The sequence below is a fragment of the Gobio gobio genome, assembly GCF_949357685.1.
Source record: "Gobio gobio genome assembly, chromosome: 9".
Classification (NCBI taxonomy): Eukaryota; Metazoa; Chordata; class Actinopteri; order Cypriniformes; family Gobionidae; genus Gobio; species Gobio gobio.
In genome coordinates, this window is record NC_137115.1 from 6,996,017 (window position 1) to 7,015,204 (window position 19,188).

At 39.3% G+C, this 19,188-nt stretch overlaps 1 protein-coding gene across 4 annotated transcripts in view; it reads left to right on the forward strand.

The window, feature by feature from the left end:
* Nucleotides 1–14,156: 14,156 nt before the first annotated feature.
* sphkap (SPHK1 interactor, AKAP domain containing) overlaps nucleotides 14,157–19,188 on the forward strand; it is a 259,654-nt gene continuing 254,622 nt past the window's right edge. For 2 of the 4 annotated variants that reach the window (XM_079825691.1, XM_079825693.1), the window contains exon 1: nucleotides 14,157–14,519. The gene's annotated coding sequence lies outside the window, so the exon portion shown is untranslated. The remainder of the gene's footprint in view (nucleotides 14,520–19,188) is intronic. The other 2 variants (XM_079825692.1, XM_079825694.1) reach the window with 1 other exon arrangement.

A 19,188-nucleotide genomic window follows, 5' to 3' on the forward strand; every position in this document is an offset into this window, starting at 1 on the left:
TAAAGAATTACTACTAAACTGAATATTTTGTTCAGGTGATGCCTGTTTATTTGTTAATCTGGCCACTGTACTAAATACCTGTGTTTAGGTTATTTTCTATTAGTTTATGGATATGCTCGGCCCTGGCTGCTTTTAGAGCCTTTTTATAATGGGTAGTGCTGTCTTTCCACACGATTCTAAATACCACTAAATTAGGTTTCCATTTGCACTCTAGATTATGAGTTTCTCTCTTAAAGGGGTGATGAATTGAGAAATCAACTTTCCTTTGAGCCTTTGATATATAAAAGTTCATCGTAATATAAGAATATCCTGTAAGTTTCGGAGCTGAAAACTTCCTTGTTAGTCAAAGAAAAACTTTTATAGACACCAGGCCCAGAAAACGAGAGATCTCAGAATATGTCGACCACTGACGTCATAGAATGCAGAAGCACCGCCTCAAGCCCCGCCCACCGACTCGTGGAGCTAAACGGGTCGCGCTACAGAGCAATAAACATGCGGTTCCAGCTCACGTGCGTAAGACATTGCGTTTGTTCGCTTAATTTCACCGCGGAATCGTTTCTAAACAAGATACAGGTCGAGACTGGATTTGCAGAAATATTGAGATTAAAACACAATGCTGTGCCTTCTACAGTATATTGGATCCGACAGGAACGGTGCAACACACACTTATGTGAGTAAAACATGTTTTTTATATGTGATAGTATTGCATTGTTACAGATCGTTTGATATCTACTGATTACATACCTTAGCACGCTGTCACAGGCTGGAAAAGGTGTTATTGGTTCATTCGTGATCAGACTTGTAACGTTATGGGCAAGGGCTCGCAAAGCCCAACGTCCCGGGGCTATGTGTTTTTCAGACGTTCTACCAAAATGTATCACCTGGCCTGCCAACGGGCTATCTTAAATAGAGAAATAACATTCCTTTCTTGCGCGCACGCGTGTGTGTGTGTGTGGTTCGCGGTTATATTCACTGATCTGGCGCGCCAAGTAATAAAAAAATAACATTCCAATCAATCGCGGGTGGATGAGAGATGAATCATTGTGTTTCTTTGTTTCTTTAATAAAAGGCATTTTGCGAGTCCTGTGAGCGTTTCCCCAGACGCTTTCAAAACAATTTCCACATGTACTGAGGGGAGCTGAAGCTAATTAAATATGCAAATCTTATCCAATCCTGGCCGTGGGCGTTTACTTCCAAGAAACCCATAGAAACCGCGGCACGCCCATGATTCCATAGAGTGTTTTTCCTCAAAACCAAGGCAGAAAATAGCCTATTACTGATTCATTATGATGTTTTGTAATGTAAAAACCACGCAAACGTCATAAGTTTACAAACGTCAAAAAATACATGACCCCTTTAATAGCGTGAGTAATATTGTTGTACCACGGTGCAGTACTTTTCTAACCTTTTTTAATCTGATCGGTGCAAGCGTTTCTAATGTACTAGGGAAAATGGTGCTCACACTGCTAGTCATTCCCTCTAGTTAATTTGTGTGTTTGGGTACACTGAGCAGCTGAGATAAATCTGGTAGGTTATTTATGAATTTATCTATAGTGTTTGGGAGAATTGTTCTATCTGGTCGATAACGCAGAGCAGTATGGCAAATATCAGCAGTACGCAGTGTGCACATTACAAGGTAGTGATCAGTGACATCAATACTTTGCGGTATGATGTCTAGATCAGTAGGATTAGTTCCATGTGATATAATTAAATCTAATGTATTATTAAATTGATGAGTGGGTCCAGTCACGTTTTGCTTGACCCCAAAGGAGTATAACAAGTCTGTAAATGCAACCCCTAGCACATTGTTTGTATTATCTACGTGAATCTTCAAATCACAGACAATCAATGCTTTATCGATGGTGACCAATAGGTCTGAGAGAAAATCTGCAAACTCTTTTAAGAAATCAACATAGGGCCCTGGCGGTCTATATATGGTAGCCAAAGCAAAAGATAATAGGGATTTTTTTTTTATATCTGAGAGTGATACATTTAGCACAAGCACTTAAAATGAATTAAACCTGTGTCCTGTTTTCTGAGTAACATTAAGAATATCTCTATAGATAGTTGCAACACACCCACCACGGCCAATTAGACGGAGCTCGTGCGTATAACAGTAGCCTGGTGGGGTACACTCATTAAGACCGAAATAATCATTAGGTTTAAGCCAGGTTTCAGTCAGACAGAGTACATCAAAGCTATTATCTGTGATCATTTCATTTACAATAACTGCTTTAGGTGTGAGCCATCTAATGTTAAGGAGTGTAACTAATGTTTTTTTTGTTAATTTCTTTTAAGATCATCTGGTTTAATAATGATCAGATTCCAGATCCTATAGGATTTTGACCTCTATATTTTTGGAATAGACACAATGTCTATACAATGCACTACAGAACAAGGACTGTCGTGTGTAGTTTGACTTACTAGTCATAAGTTTACATTGCTAAAAGTGTTCGCTAATGCTGCATTCACACGTCAATGGTTGACAGATGGCGTGTCTGAGGCTTGGTGCTGATGCGTGAACGGAATTGGCTAGCAACTGTGCTAGGGTATTTGCATTTGCGATCTGATTGGCTGACGCCTGCGTTGGCACTTGAAAAGTTGAAAAGTGATGCAACCCACAATTCAGCTGGTTAATGCATGACGTCACCCATTCAACGTAAATGGGAAGCGTTGACAGCGCTGACCCGAGTGAATGCAGCGTCAGGGGGTTGTGTAGTGATACACACACTGTAAAAAATCCTGTAACTGAACCCGACCCGAGCCTGACAGGCATTAAAGGGGTGGTTCCGTATTTTTTTTCTAGGCTTGGTTGTTTATGGGGCGCAGTATAACATGTCTTAATACTTCTTTTTTTTTTTAAATGCCATATTTTTCTTATATTTTACTTTTTTTCCACACCGCTGTCTCCACTGTCCTTTGAACGGCTCGTTTGCTTCCTGCTTCTATGAAGCCCATCCCTCCGGAAATAGCAATGGTCTTAGATTGGTTAGATGGCCAAATGTAGTTTGTAGTTCTGCAACAGCTCTCTCTCTTTCGTAATGAGTAACACCTTGTTGCGTGTTCGCGGGGGCAGTGTTTATGTTAATAGCAAGGGTTTATGATGTCACCAACCCGGGAAGAAGCTTGTTGTAGTCCAAACCGGCCGTTTTTGTAGGCAATAAACTCCCATAACTTTAAAAGACAATATCTCCGTTTGCATTGAACTTTCAGCGCTGTAACTTTGCAGATACTGTTTATGCTCAAGCAGCAACATTACACACTAAGTAAAGTTAAAAAAGTGAAATCGCATGCAACCACCCCTTTAAGATATTTATGTCCGAGCCCGACCCGAGCCCGACACAGTTAAAATCGTTTTTTTTTCTCATACTAATGACACATGTACGTTTGTTTGTGTGGAAAGCATGCTTTTATTAAGCAACTGTAGGAAGGCATCCTGAAATGAGCGCATCAGCGCGCACACGGGGCAACAAAGCACACGTTAACACAGGGCCCAATCAAATAGCCAATTGAAATTAAATGAACAAAGGTCTACGAAAAATGGCCCAAGCTAACAGAACAAAATATTAACGTAACACAAATGCAGTTTCTTGAAATGAAAATCACTCTTACCATTTTTCTCGAAAACTGTATGGCTACTTAACTGCAACATGGGATCTATTTACATAATCCATCCATCAAAGTTTAGGCTAATCCAGGTTTTTATGCAGAAAAAGGATTGCGTCAACTGTGGATGGCTTCAAGGCTATCCTCTGCTCGATGGTCCTGCCAGCAGAGCTGAAGTTGCTCTGCCATTCACATGTAGCCTAATATGCAATATGCACGCACGTGTTGCGCGTTGTCACAGCTACATAAACAAATTTCCACACAGGAAGACGGATGTTAGGGTAATATTTTACATTTATTTTAATCACAAAAACAAACCTTTGCATCAAGTTAAACAGGCCTATTGGCTACCTACATAATAAGCTGTTTTACATTTAAAATGTTCAATGCCTTATCGCGCTGACGTGACCGAGCCCGACCCAAACCCGAACATAATTGCTAAATATCTGTCCTAACCCGGCCCGGCCCGTCGCTATTGGGCTCGGGTCGGGGATCCATCCTCTAATGAGAGTCACATGATGAATCAAAGATCATCACAAGCAGCTTTTAGGAGGACAATACTAATATGTAGAAGGTGCACATTGTCATTACAAACACTTAACACCATCATGGTAACACACATGAAATAAAAAAAATGCAATAAACATTAATTTAACAACAATAAATGTAACATAAAACCCTAAAAACGAAGAAACATTAGCAACAAAAGTGTCACGCAAGGAATTCTGGAAATGTCACTTGTTCTTTTTCACTTCCAAAAACGGTAAATTTACCGGTATTTTACTGTAAAATGACATTACAGTTTTTCTCAGTCGCTTTGGTACATTTCTCGAATCATCCTCGACATTTGCAAAACAGTAAGTGCATTTCTCAAAACAATTCGTACAAATAGCAAAACACCATGGATTACCTGCAAAAGCCAGTCTCTTGCTCAAAATCCTTAGTTCATCTCTCAAAAGTAAATATCTGTGTCAATGAACATGTCAGTGCCATCAGAATGACAAGTCCTTGTATCATTGTGTACGGATAAGACAGTCAAATTGCTTAGTCATGTTGTCAATATAACAGTGTTCTCTGGAGGGATGTTCTCATGTAAACTATGGCTAAAGTTTTGATGACAATTATTGTAAATTGTTGGTTACACCTTAGTGTATGTGTGAGTTTGATTGTAAGAGACTGGACAAGATTCACATTTATGCTTTTACTGTTTGTACTGTAATTTGTTGACAGACCATGTCATTGCGATACAGAGAGAAAAAGACAGCACTGCATAGCACAAAGGAAAAAAAAAACCTGAAAAACAAAAGTAGAAATATGAACATCTAACGGAAATGTATAGAAATATGCTTGACATATAACTTGTTCAACCATTTTGCATGTAAAGACTTATGCTATGAACTAATGCCTAAATGTTGTGGGGGTTGAGACTATTCAACAGAGACCCATTATAATACATTGATAACTGATAATGTAGGAAACAGCAGAAAATTGTACATAATCATTTGCATGGATGTACACAAGCATTTGCAACTTGTTCAAAGAAATGAGAAACTGCTTTTTTGATGTGCACAAATGACACAATGATGTGAAGATTGAACAGGTAGTTTTGAGAATTTCAATTGTGATCTGAGAAATGTACCAAAGCGACTGAGAAAAACTGTAAATGTAAGGTTGGATCTATTAGTTATTCACACTATATTGGACGGAAACTGTCTGTTAACCAGTCAACTGTTTTTAACTGTGGCATTTTTACAGTCTTTTACTGTTAAAATCACAATCATTTTTTACAGTGCAGAACCGTAGCCATGTTTTATTGTGAATAAAGCACAGCTATTGGCCAATCAGAATCAACGACTGGAACTAACCGTTTTACAATGTGGGTTTTTTTTGGCACAAACAAAGCACTCGCCTCATTTCATAAAATTGAGGTTAAACTACTGGAGTCACATGGATTACTTTAATGATGTCTTTAGTAACGTTCTGGGGCTTGAAAGTTGATAGTTGCGTAGACTGTCAATGGAAGGACAGAAAGCTCTCAGAGTTCATTCAAAAAATCTTTATTTGTGTTCTGAAGATGAACGAAAGTCTTACCGTTTTTTACTTCTGGAACCGGACTGCTGCACTGTATTATTATTTTCGCAGCTTCTTTGGTGGTGCTGAAAACTATTCTGCTTTTCTGTTTATTCCTTTTCTGTTTTATACCTTGCCTTTCATGACTTTAGAGTTCAGCGATCGATGTATCTTGAAAAGCTTGAGGATTTCAGGAAGGTATGAAATAGATCAAAAAGCCAGCGTCTGCTTGTGAGAGATAAAATACACTGAGGACAGGCTTTTTTTATTCTCCAGTTGTAACTTGGAGAAGAGGCTATGTTGGAATGAAGAGGAGATAGATTGACAGAAAGAGAAACGAAACGGACAAATAAATGGCCTCCCGTAGGGATTGCTTTTCCTTCAGGAGAAATTCAGCTGTGTAAAGATTGAAAGACAGCTTGACTCACACTAATAGAGAGGTGTGTGTTTGTATTTGTGAGTGTGTGTTGGAAAGGTCAGGTGATTCATTTCACACCTGAACGGTGCCATTAGCGGAGGAATAGGCCTTTTTGTTTGTCCATGGACATAAGATCCTTCCCATTAGCCCTTTTACCTGGCCGATAACCAGCTAAAAAAAGACATCACTGCTACTGTGTAATGTGGAGTGATGGTCTGGTTTAAATATTGTATTCCAGTATCGGTTATATATACTGTTTCTTTGGTCCTCTCTCAGTGTTTTATTGTGTTTATGCGTGAATGTGCATCTGATGGATGAAACCTTGGCAGGTGCTGAGGCGAAATAATAAATGTTTTCAATTACTGTCAAGACGCGTTTTCTCTTTTTCTCCTCATCCCCAGTGTTTCTCTCCATTTCTGCCTTGCTCATTCTTCATTTCTCTGTACCTTTTCGCAAAGATTTGTATTGATCAGAGCTGAAAAACCTCTTCATAAACAATATTAACCTTAAACCCACAAATGTCAAGCTTGTTTGTGCATGTGTGTGCTAGTGTGTAGGCACACACCATTGTGGATGGATGTATAGGTGAACAATGTGTGTGTTTAAAGTCAATTTGAAATGTAATTTGACAATCCATGGATTTTGCACAATATTTACTGTGTAAAGCGTTTTACATACAGTACAATGACAGTTCATGATGACCATGTGTGTCAAGATCCATAAAAAACTGAATACAACCACTTTATTTTGCAATGCGTACGTAAGCTATTTTCCATAACTGTGCAAAACAATTCATTCACCCCTATAGGTAAATAACTAGAAGAATTACAATAAAGTGCAGTAAACAGTAAAAGTATTTGTGCTATAAACCAGTGTGTTTAGAATTATTTTAATAAATAAAAATATAGCCACAAGCGGCAATCATCTAAGGTCCAAGCACCAATGGCTATTGGCTAAAATGTAAAGTTGCTTATTATAGTGTCAACTTGAGGCCACTTTTCACAAAATTTGGTACATATATTCTAGAGGTGTGATGAGACACTTCTCTCACGAGACGAGACGAGACACGAGATTAGGTTCACGAGAACGAGACGAGGTTCTACTTTCTGAGTATGAATTATCATATGCAGTAAAAGACAATAAGCACTGTAAAGGTTTTGCCAAACACTCAGCTGACTGGCTTCTTTCCTGTATGATTGTCTCTTCAGACCTTAGAACTGCACATGAGCTTCTTTTGACCTCCTAACTGAACTCCTTCCCACAAATTGATCATAGATATTAAGTGCAAACAATAACCATAATACCATAATCAAAGTACTCAATATTCAAAGTGCAAATAGAGAACACATTTTTCTTCAAGCATGATACAGAGCTAAGAGATGATTACAACGATATAGCTTTTATATTGGGAGATATTCACGTACCTCCGGGAGCCGCTTTCAAACAGCAATAACGTATATGGAAATCGGCGTTTGAATGCGTGCTCCCGTTTACTTTCACTTTCAATTTCGCAATCGTGCGTACTCTGTGAACAGGAAGCAGTGGGTCTTAACGCGCATTTTAAAATATTCTGTAAGTCTAACGCTTCTGCTGCTCAATGAATCTTCCGCCACGGTCCAGTCCACTAACACACACTCGTAACACACGCTCAATGCGAGCGCTTCACTAACACGTAACACACACTCATAACACATGCTCAATGTCTTCTCGCTACGTGATCAGTGCTGCGCACTATGTATGGCTCGAACAGCTTGTGTTGGATGAGCTGATGGAATTGAAGCAACTGTTATCCACCAGAATTAAATTGTTTTTATTTCTATAAAAAGCAAAACTATAGTGGAAGCGCAATGTAAACGTAGCGTTTGCATATTCTATCCTAACTTCACCCTCACACTCCGTCATGACCAGGTCATGACAATATGACATGAGACAGCTTTTCACCTCGACGAGAAATCTTGTCAAAGTTTAGTCGCGCAAGATCTCGTGTCACACCCCTAATATATTCATTTTCACACAGTGTACAAATATATACATTTTTGCAATGGTAGGCCTTTCAGATTTTCTATTAGCCGCTGAATACTGATTGACTGTTGGCGACCGTGTTTTTTTAAGTATATGAGTCATATTAGAGGGATATACATTTTGTAGTGCTTGATTTTTTGTTTTGTAGCCCTTGGAGTTCAAGCGGTATGACTTAAAATGTAAATTGCTTTATTATAGCGCCACATAGTGTCAGACCGGTGTGTTTTTGAAATCATGGCAGCCACCATTGCTTTTCTGTGTGCTGTTTAGAGCTCTAGTCCAGTAGGTTGCAGAAACTAGTGATTCTCAAATCTTGAACAAATCAGTCTTTGAAGCCGTTAACCAGTCGAGCCGGTTTAAAGAATTGAACTCAATCGAACTTTAGTTGGGGGGTGATGTTGCAAGATGCACATCCGAAGTAGCATGCACACTCCTTGCGCAGTATCTAATAACCCTCGGCTTATGGTTCTTTTCGAGTTGGTTCCTTTCAATTAGTTCATTTTTGGGTTTAATAACCCATCTGGACATGCTCATTCCTGTCCAGTGCTGCGTAAGAAGCCTGCGTGCTGTAAGCGGCTGCTTATATGCTCCAGCAGTTTACTGAAAGATTAGATTGGTTCACTCCTTACGAAATTATGCATAGGAACTTAATCAGGGCACTTGGAAAATGATCAGTGAGCCACATGGATTTTTTTGCAGACACTCTTAGGTTAATATGTTTTCTGGCTATCACCAGTTCAAGCTCAATCTTTTAAGATTGAACATTGGTCTGGGGAGTCTGCTCTGTATTTTCTATTGCACAAAAGGCCTGATCAACGGGCATAGTTCACATGACTCTGTAGGCAATTGGATAGGCCTGATCGATGGGCATCGACCCATCGCTTCTCTGTCCTTTCTCAAACGCGATTTCAATACGTTATCGCTGTTTGAAAGCAGCTCCCTGAGGCATATGAATGTCTCCCAATATAAGAGCTATCTTGTTGCATCTCTTAGCTCTGTATCATGCTTGAAGAAAAATGTGTTCTCTATTTGCACTTTGAATATTGAGTACTTTGATTATGGTATTATGGTTATTGTTTGCACTTAATATCTATGATCAATTTGTGGGAAGGAGTTCAGTTAGGAGGTCAAAAGAAGCTCATGTGCAGTTCTAAGGTCTGAAGAGACAATAATACAGGAAAGAAGCCAGTCAGTTGAGTGTTTGGTAAAACCTTTACAGCGCGTGTTGTTTTTTATTATAATTCATACTCAGAAAGTAGAACTGAAATGGCATTCATTACAAGATGATGAGTCATTGTGTTAAATCCGCCAATAACGCGCCAGGTGGATAAGCCAGTCTGTGATTGGTTCCCGTAAATGTAAATATGTAAATATTCCAAAATACAATATCTTATAGCCTAGCCAACAGTTGAATAGGAATCCAACCTATAAATATATTTTATTCTTAGTGTTCCCTGCAACGGAGTCTAGAGCGCACAACTACACAAGCTTATATGGAAGAAGTGCATGCCTGAGCTTGCATTTTGGGTTAAGCTGCGTTGGTTTGACATTGTGGAAAATAGAATAATAGAATCAAAATGTATTAGCCTTTTTACCCGTTATGTGACGGTGAGAAAATTTTCCCTCACCGTCACATTGCAGTGCTTGTGCACTGAGCGGCTGTGAACGAATGCAGCCGTGCGCAGTTTACTTTCGGTTTGCTAATTCGGAGGTGGGTTGCTTGAATTGTGGGTTCAATAGCCTATTATTCTTAATGAAAAACACAACAACAAAACAGTACAATGACAAACTCCCTTAAACAGCTCCTTCCTCCGAAACTTTGAATATTCGATGTTGATTACCACCGAAGCTTCGAAGCTCAAAAAATGGTTTTCGGACCAAACCTAGTTTCCAGCCTGAGCTGCAAGGGCGAGGCTGGGTTTACCCAGTTAAGTTAATATGCACAATGTACTGCCATTGCATTGAATTCAACCAGCCGGATATTCATTTAATTATCTCCTTTTGTATTCCAGTATGAAAATAAAGCAACGACAACATAAACTGCAGTAAACGATGACACAACTTTTATTTTGGGGTGAATGGCCCTTTAAGAAAGTAAATAGGGTTTTTGGTTTTTGCATCTGAACTTTAAAGTGAGAATTGTATTACTGCTTGGCATTCAGACAAACTACTTCTGAGGTGAAATAAAATGGATGGCAGAGGGAGCTCCCAAGTCACAGAGAGGCTGAAGGAGTGAAAGAAAAATGAGAACAACAGGTGGTTGGTTTGTCTCGTTGTATTTTTGACAATTCAATCTAACAGAGAGGAAGCTATTGATCTCTTTTGACCTCCTAACTGAACTCCTTCCCACAAATTGATCATAGATATTAAGTGCAAACAATAACCATAATACCATAATCAAAGTACTCAATATTCAAAGTGCAAATAGAGAACACATTTTTCTTCAAGCATGATACAGAGCTAAGAGATGATTACAACGATATAGCTTTTATATTGGGAGATATTCACGTACCTCCGGGAGCCGCTTTCAAACAGCAATAACGTATATGGAAATCGGCGTTTGAATGCGTGCTCCCGTTTACTTTCACTTTCAATTTCGCAATCGTGCGTACTCTGTGAACAGGAAGCAGTGGGTCTTAACGCGCATTTTAAAATATTCTGTAAGTCTAACGCTTCTGCTGCTCAATGAATCTTCCGCCACGGTCCAGTCCACTAACACACACTCGTAACACACGCTCAATGCGAGCGCTTCACTAACACGTAACACACACTCATAACACATGCTCAATGTCTTCTCGCTACGTGATCAGTGCTGCGCACTATGTATGGCTCGAACAGCTTGTGTTGGATGAGCTGATGGAATTGAAGCAACTGTTATCCACCAGAATTAAATTGTTTTTATTTCTATAAAAAGCAAAACTATAGTGGAAGCGCAATGTAAACGTAGCGTTTGCATATTCTATCCTAACTTCACCCTCACACTCCGTCATGACCAGGTCATGACAATATGACATGAGACAGCTTTTCACCTCGACGAGAAATCTTGTCAAAGTTTAGTCGCGCAAGATCTCGTGTCACACCCCTAATATATTCATTTTCACACAGTGTACAAATATATACATTTTTGCAATGGTAGGCCTTTCAGATTTTCTATTAGCCGCTGAATACTGATTGACTGTTGGCGACCGTGTTTTTTTAAGTATATGAGTCATATTAGAGGGATATACATTTTGTAGTGCTTGATTTTTTGTTTTGTAGCCCTTGGAGTTCAAGCGGTATGACTTAAAATGTAAATTGCTTTATTATAGCGCCACATAGTGTCAGACCGGTGTGTTTTTGAAATCATGGCAGCCACCATTGCTTTTCTGTGTGCTGTTTAGAGCTCTAGTCCAGTAGGTTGCAGAAACTAGTGATTCTCAAATCTTGAACAAATCAGTCTTTGAAGCCGTTAACCAGTCGAGCCGGTTTAAAGAATTGAACTCAATCGAACTTTAGTTGGGGGGTGATGTTGCAAGATGCACATCCGAAGTAGCATGCACACTCCTTGCGCAGTATCTAATAACCCTCGGCTTATGGTTCTTTTCGAGTTGGTTCCTTTCAATTAGTTCATTTTTGGGTTTAATAACCCATCTGGACATGCTCATTCCTGTCCAGTGCTGCGTAAGAAGCCTGCGTGCTGTAAGCGGCTGCTTATATGCTCCAGCAGTTTACTGAAAGATTAGATTGGTTCACTCCTTACGAAATTATGCATAGGAACTTAATCAGGGCACTTGGAAAATGATCAGTGAGCCACATGGATTTTTTTGCAGACACTCTTAGGTTAATATGTTTTCTGGCTATCACCAGTTCAAGCTCAATCTTTTAAGATTGAACATTGGTCTGGGGAGTCTGCTCTGTATTTTCTATTGCACAAAAGGCCTGATCAACGGGCATAGTTCACATGACTCTGTAGGCAATTGGATAGGCCTGATCGATGGGCATCGACCCATCGCTTCTCTGTCCTTTCTCAAACGCGATTTCAATACGTTATCGCTGTTTGAAAGCAGCTCCCTGAGGCATATGAATGTCTCCCAATATAAGAGCTATCTTGTTGCATCTCTTAGCTCTGTATCATGCTTGAAGAAAAATGTGTTCTCTATTTGCACTTTGAATATTGAGTACTTTGATTATGGTATTATGGTTATTGTTTGCACTTAATATCTATGATCAATTTGTGGGAAGGAGTTCAGTTAGGAGGTCAAAAGAAGCTCATGTGCAGTTCTAAGGTCTGAAGAGACAATAATACAGGAAAGAAGCCAGTCAGTTGAGTGTTTGGTAAAACCTTTACAGCGCGTGTTGTTTTTTATTATAATTCATACTCAGAAAGTAGAACTGAAATGGCATTCATTACAAGATGATGAGTCATTGTGTTAAATCCGCCAATAACGCGCCAGGTGGATAAGCCAGTCTGTGATTGGTTCCCGTAAATGTAAATATGTAAATATTCCAAAATACAATATCTTATAGCCTAGCCAACAGTTGAATAGGAATCCAACCTATAAATATATTTTATTCTTAGTGTTCCCTGCAACGGAGTCTAGAGCGCACAACTACACAAGCTTATATGGAAGAAGTGCATGCCTGAGCTTGCATTTTGGGTTAAGCTGCGTTGGTTTGACATTGTGGAAAATAGAATAATAGAATCAAAATGTATTAGCCTTTTTACCCGTTATGTGACGGTGAGAAAATTTTCCCTCACCGTCACATTGCAGTGCTTGTGCACTGAGCGGCTGTGAACGAATGCAGCCGTGCGCAGTTTACTTTCGGTTTGCTAATTCGGAGGTGGGTTGCTTGAATTGTGGGTTCAATAGCCTATTATTCTTAATGAAAAACACAACAACAAAACAGTACAATGACAAACTCCCTTAAACAGCTCCTTCCTCCGAAACTTTGAATATTCGATGTTGATTACCACCGAAGCTTCGAAGCTCAAAAAATGGTTTTCGGACCAAACCTAGTTTCCAGCCTGAGCTGCAAGGGCGAGGCTGGGTTTACCCAGTTAAGTTAATATGCACAATGTACTGCCATTGCATTGAATTCAACCAGCCGGATATTCATTTAATTATCTCCTTTTGTATTCCAGTATGAAAATAAAGCAACGACAACATAAACTGCAGTAAACGATGACACAACTTTTATTTTGGGGTGAATGGCCCTTTAAGAAAGTAAATAGGGTTTTTGGTTTTTGCATCTGAACTTTAAAGTGAGAATTGTATTACTGCTTGGCATTCAGACAAACTACTTCTGAGGTGAAATAAAATGGATGGCAGAGGGAGCTCCCAAGTCACAGAGAGGCTGAAGGAGTGAAAGAAAAATGAGAACAACAGGTGGTTGGTTTGTCTCGTTGTATTTTTGACAATTCAATCTAACAGAGAGGAAGCTATTGATCAGATCCCAGGCCGCGAGCATACATACATTTTTTTTGTGCGCACATGTACTCAGGGTGCCAAACAGAACATTAAGCCATCACAAATGAACGCAGTCATGTGATCACATGACCTCACTCTCTACTCATTGACTTGCTTAAGCTCCGCTTTGGTTGCTAGTGATATCATTTTGTTTTCACACCCTCTGAGAATCACAGTCAGGAAACATATCAGAAATCATTGCTGAGCCAGCTTAAGTGGGTCAAGATGTGCTTGTACGAGCGGTCTGTGTCAGCTGTCCAGCATATTGATCGTGTGTCAGGTCTTGGGCCTGTTTTCCCTGCTCATGATGGCAGTGTCAAGGACGTTTGTAGCTAAGAGCTTTGAACGCTGTCCTACTTTGACACTCTAATCCACTTATACAAGTATATGTGTGTGAGTGCTCTTTTCTGTGTGTAAGGAGAGTGTTTAGGATGAGGTTAATTATGTAGTTGATGTTTGCTGCATAATAGGATGGCGTTAAGATGAACTATATGTCAGCATCATTTGCACTGTGTGTGTTGAACTGAAAAATTTGTCTTTTATTCCCTATGGAGTCCCGGCTGCTAAGCACCCGCTCTCTCACCTCCTCAAAGGGATTAGAGCTGCATTACACACACACACACATAGACATATCGTAACCGAAACACAACACATGCCGCAACGACAAGAAAAAAACACATGACTTGCATCCAATTAAAAAACACATAAATTATGTCAACAGTACCGCTGTGAGACGTAGTTAACACACTATATGCTGCACATGCACACAAACATGCTGCAGTAAGAGCACAACCGGCGCTTCATTCTAAAACAATGATGAAAAGACTGAAAAGGAAGGAGAAAGGAGGAGAAGACAAAGGCAACTGATCCTGGAGGACTTGATGAAAAATATACCCGTTCATCTCAGTGAACTGAAGAGAGAGAGAGAGAGAGAGAGAGAGAGCGTTTGGCTTGACGTAAGTGACAGTCTGATTCTGCTCATTACCTGGTGCCTGGTGTGTGTGTGTGTGTGTGTGTGTGTGTGTGTGTGTGTGTGTGTGTGTGTGTGTGTGTGTGTGTGTGTGTGTGTGTGTGTGTGTGTGCGTGCATTTGAGTGTTGTTTAGAGTTTATGTATGGTCTCTGTGTATTATTGAGGGATTTTATGGGGCAGTTTATCAAAAGAGAATTTTGTGTGAGAATGTACAAGCAAAAGTGTGTGTGTGTGTGTGTGTGTGTGTGTGTGTGTGTGTGTGTGTGTGTGTGTGTGTGTGTGTGTGTGTGTGTGTTGTGAGTAGGTCTTGTATGTAGTGTGATTGAAGTGTTGTGTTGGCATTGATGTGGAATATTGGAATCCCTCAACCGGGATTCCTGGAGTGAAGTTATTGACAGATGTCTAAGACCTTCATGTTCAATGATGATACAATTATGTGTGTTTATGTTTGTTTGCGGTACATAATGGCTTTCAGAACAAAAGCTTTGCATTGTTTTCAGAAGCATTGCAGCTCTTTGACCAGCCATGCGCTGTATTTATTCATAAACTCGCACAAATTGTTTGTAAAATGGCCATTGTCTGCATTTGCTTTGGTCCCAAGTATTTGGAGGCTCAGAACTGTATGAATATCATTTGAATGAGATAAATGAGCATAAAAGTAGACCAAAAGTTTGGGTTCAAGTAAGTTCAAGTAAATTAATGCTTTTATTTAGCGAACAAAAGTGACAGTGAAGGCATTTGTTACAATTTAACATTAAATAAATGTCTTAGGCCTACAATGTATAATGTTACACTGTCTTTCTATTTATTAAAGAATCCTGAAAAAAGGGCTCAGAAAAGAGAAGGAAAAAATATTTATAATATTTTATTTGTGTTACTTCTCTGGAACAAAAGAATATAGTAAATGAGTATAGTGAATGCATGAGAGATGAAATGCCTTTTTTAAAAAAAAAGTAAACATGGCTTAAGAATGAAAATATGACAATGTAATCATATGAAATGTTTAATACATCAATATACTGAACAATATTGCCATCTATCACAGGGAGAATGGCAGTATTAGAAAAGTGGTCGAAATGGCATCTCACAAAAGGTTGAATCAAAACGAGCCGTCTGAAACTGATACACTGTTCTCCGAGATGCAGTTTTAAAAAAACAATTTTTTCTGATTTCTGATTTATTTAGAGCACTTTTAATAATCCGCCACAGGCTACTGATGTTCAAAAAGAAGAATGGAAGGAAAAATAGTTATTTATTCCACTATATAGCTATTTATTCCACTTGTTTTCTGTGCTAATTCAGTTCACCTCAAAACCAACCATCCATTTATTTTCTTCACACAAAGTAGGACAAAGTCTGTTAGTGCTCTATTGACCACCTCTGTACTTATTCAGACAGATGCACACTTACTTTAGCAACATAAGCTGACATACTGGCCGCAGTATCAACAATGCGTGTGATATCTGTTAATAGATCAGCAGACTCGTCTCGGATGTGTTTTCTTTTTGTTGATGTGCAAAATGCTAACTCCAGCGCTAACAGGATTAGCCTTATAGCTTTACACTGACCTGACTGACTCCTCTGGCAATGGCACATATACTTCATTTGTGCTTTCCCTTAAACATGCTTTTAGACTTAAGGGCAGTCAGTTTCGCCGTTAGAGGTCGGTTATTCAAAACAAAGGCGTAGCTTGATGACGACTTGATCCGCGGAGCTTTTATTACGCCGCAGACGAGCGCTTCTGCTTCTTCTGCTCATACGCAACGTAGCTCTGTTTTATCATATTAGAAACATTTGAGTGTGTTGAAAGTTATGTTATAATGCTACTCTGTGCGTTCACTCGGCTGCGACTATGAGACACTTGTTCACACTGCAGTAAACTAGATCGATATTAGGCATGGTAAAACATGGTACTCGCGGTAAAGCGAGAAAATTAAATCTGAACAACAAGACTTTGGGCCCAATTTTAACGGCGCAGGTGCATTTCAGTCACTTCAGTCAGGTCCACTTAAGTCAAAAACACCATTGACAAACTTTTAGTCAACTTTTTATTGGCATAATGCAAAAAAATTACATTTGGCGATATGGCTCTGTTCTAAATTCCCCATCCTTTTCATGAGCTCCATGAAAAGCCAAGACAGGGGAACAGCAGCAGATTCTGGGGACAACCTCCCATTTTTAAACTGGGAGGGTATTGAAACCCCCATTTAGAACAGAGGATACATCAATGACAACAGAATGACATTGATCAAGTTAAACAAAGTTTAAGGAGGAGCTGGGGAGGAGGTATGTTGCAAAGCAGCAGGCAGATTGAAGTGAAGCTACGCTTAAGTAAGGCGCCCTGTTTGAGAGTTGCCAATTGAGTGCATAGGAATCGGATCCGCTGATATGGGAGGGGTTGGAATTTTCCCAATCAGCTGATTGCGGAGCTTGGCTGCGTGGCCTGCCTGAACTAACGCAGAATGCTTGATTTTTGCTAGTCTAACAATGGAAAAAACAGCTTAATGGGTCATGGGTGTTTTTTAGGGGTAACGTTCAATAAACCAATCAGAGTCTCATCTCACATTCCCTTTAAAAGCAAGTTGCACTTGCACCATGGTGGATTCGCTAGAAAGACTAAACGCTTCTCCAGAGAGAATCCTTTTATTTTTAATATTTAAAAATGTTTGTGTGCTGCTGCACATCCCTGTGTGTGTAATAAACAGAGTATAAACTCGCGTTGTGCACCCGCCATATTACTAACACGGCCTTTAAAAAATACTGCGCTATTGACTTTAGAGCAGGTTTTTGTTGGTCAATGGTGCAGTCGTTTTCAGTTCCTCAAAATAGCAATGTGCCTGAACACACCTGGTTTTCAGAAAAGCATGCCCATGGGTGAACAGATGGGCGCGAGTGCCTTTGCTATTTAAACAATGTGGCGCTGAACATAAAAATGTGAGCTGAAATTAGCAAAAAACACTTAACACTTGTGCCTGGCGTCGCATTGTGCTGGGTGTATGATAGGGCCCTAACAGTGTTGAGCTATAACAATGATTAGTTTTCTGTCGATGAATTGTATCCAAACTGTTGCTCGCCTATCTAATAAAACGCATCATATATTAAATATATTATTTTCTACAAAATAAAACCAGATATCGAGGGTAACGCAGGCACGGCCCATGTCCTGGTTAAAATTGCTTATTTCTCTGGATTTGGATCTGGATTTGAACATTCTTGATATAGGCTAATGCACAAGTCAACAAAATATGTAATTGTTCTAGTGGTTTTTGGATATTTTAATCCAAAAATCTTACATATTGTGCCTTTAAATTAATATCAGGTGGAATCAATATGTTGCTCAAAACTCAGTCTCCTGAGCTATGGACCTCTCAGCAATGCAATTTTTCCGCCTCTGGGTTCAGACTTTTTTATATTGGGAATTTGGGATGTGTGTGAGAGATGAGAGTGTTGAGTTCAGATGATGCTCAGTGAATCAATGAGAGATTGAACAAAGGGAAGTGCAACATAGCGAAAAATCTGGATATAATTGAGAGCGAAATAAAGGTCAAACAGAAATGTGAAAATAAGAAAGAGAAAGAAAGAGTCGGAAAAGGAGAAAATCAAATTTTGGGGTCCAATTGTTACTGTCGGGTCTATACAGGTAAAGATTATTACATTTCTTTGTGCTGGAAGTATTGGGAGGAAGATAACTGTATTCCAGGAGAACATGTGCTTTTCTCTGCTGTCATCACTCCAAACTATAGCATTCAGACTATTCACAGACGCAGAAACACCTGCTGGACATTGTGCTCTCTCTCAGCAGGACTGAATTCTCTCGCTTTTGTGGCGGTCCAGTAAAATAGGGAGGAAGGGAGTAGTAGATATTGAATAAACGTGGCACTTTATTATGAGGTTGCATTTATTAACATTAGTTAACTACATTAGTTAACGTGAACTAACAATAAAAAATGCTTCTAAAGCATTTAGCTATTCATTTCAGCAAATCAAAATGTGCATCTGTTCATATTATTTAATACGTAGACCTGAGCTAACGTAAACTATCAATGATCAGTTGTGTTTTTATTAATTCAATAAAAAAAGATGAATAAATACTGTAACAAATGCTCATTGTTAGTTGGTAAAACCTGAAACTGAAAATAAAGTTTATTAATAATAAAGTTTACAGTTAATTAATAAAGTTTACACAAATAAATTATTTGTAAACACTTAAATTGTGTACCGTCTGACTGCTGCTGATTCATTTCGCCGTTGATAGTGCTGCCATTGAAACGCATACATTCGAGTCACAAAGCGCTCCGAGAATAATGTCATCGGTTTCCATCTCTTCCAAATTACTGTAGTTATGGGGTGAACGCAGCATAAGCGTGTTGTTTTGGTTCAGGAGGAACTGTAAAAGGCGGCTGCTGTTTGTTTGCAGCGCTCAGTGTCTGTAAGACTCTGCATAGCATGAAACGCGCTGATGGCAACACCTGATACCTTCAGGTGCGTGAAGGTATGGAAATGTATATGCTGTCAAGCAGGTAGGATATCCTATCATTGCATTAGGATTGCATAAGTGCAATGATTGGACAAACATTTTATTGTCCTACACCAAAGTGTTGTACTACTCATTTTTTTTAAATGTAAATTGTCTCGGTCTCGACCGCATCAGAAT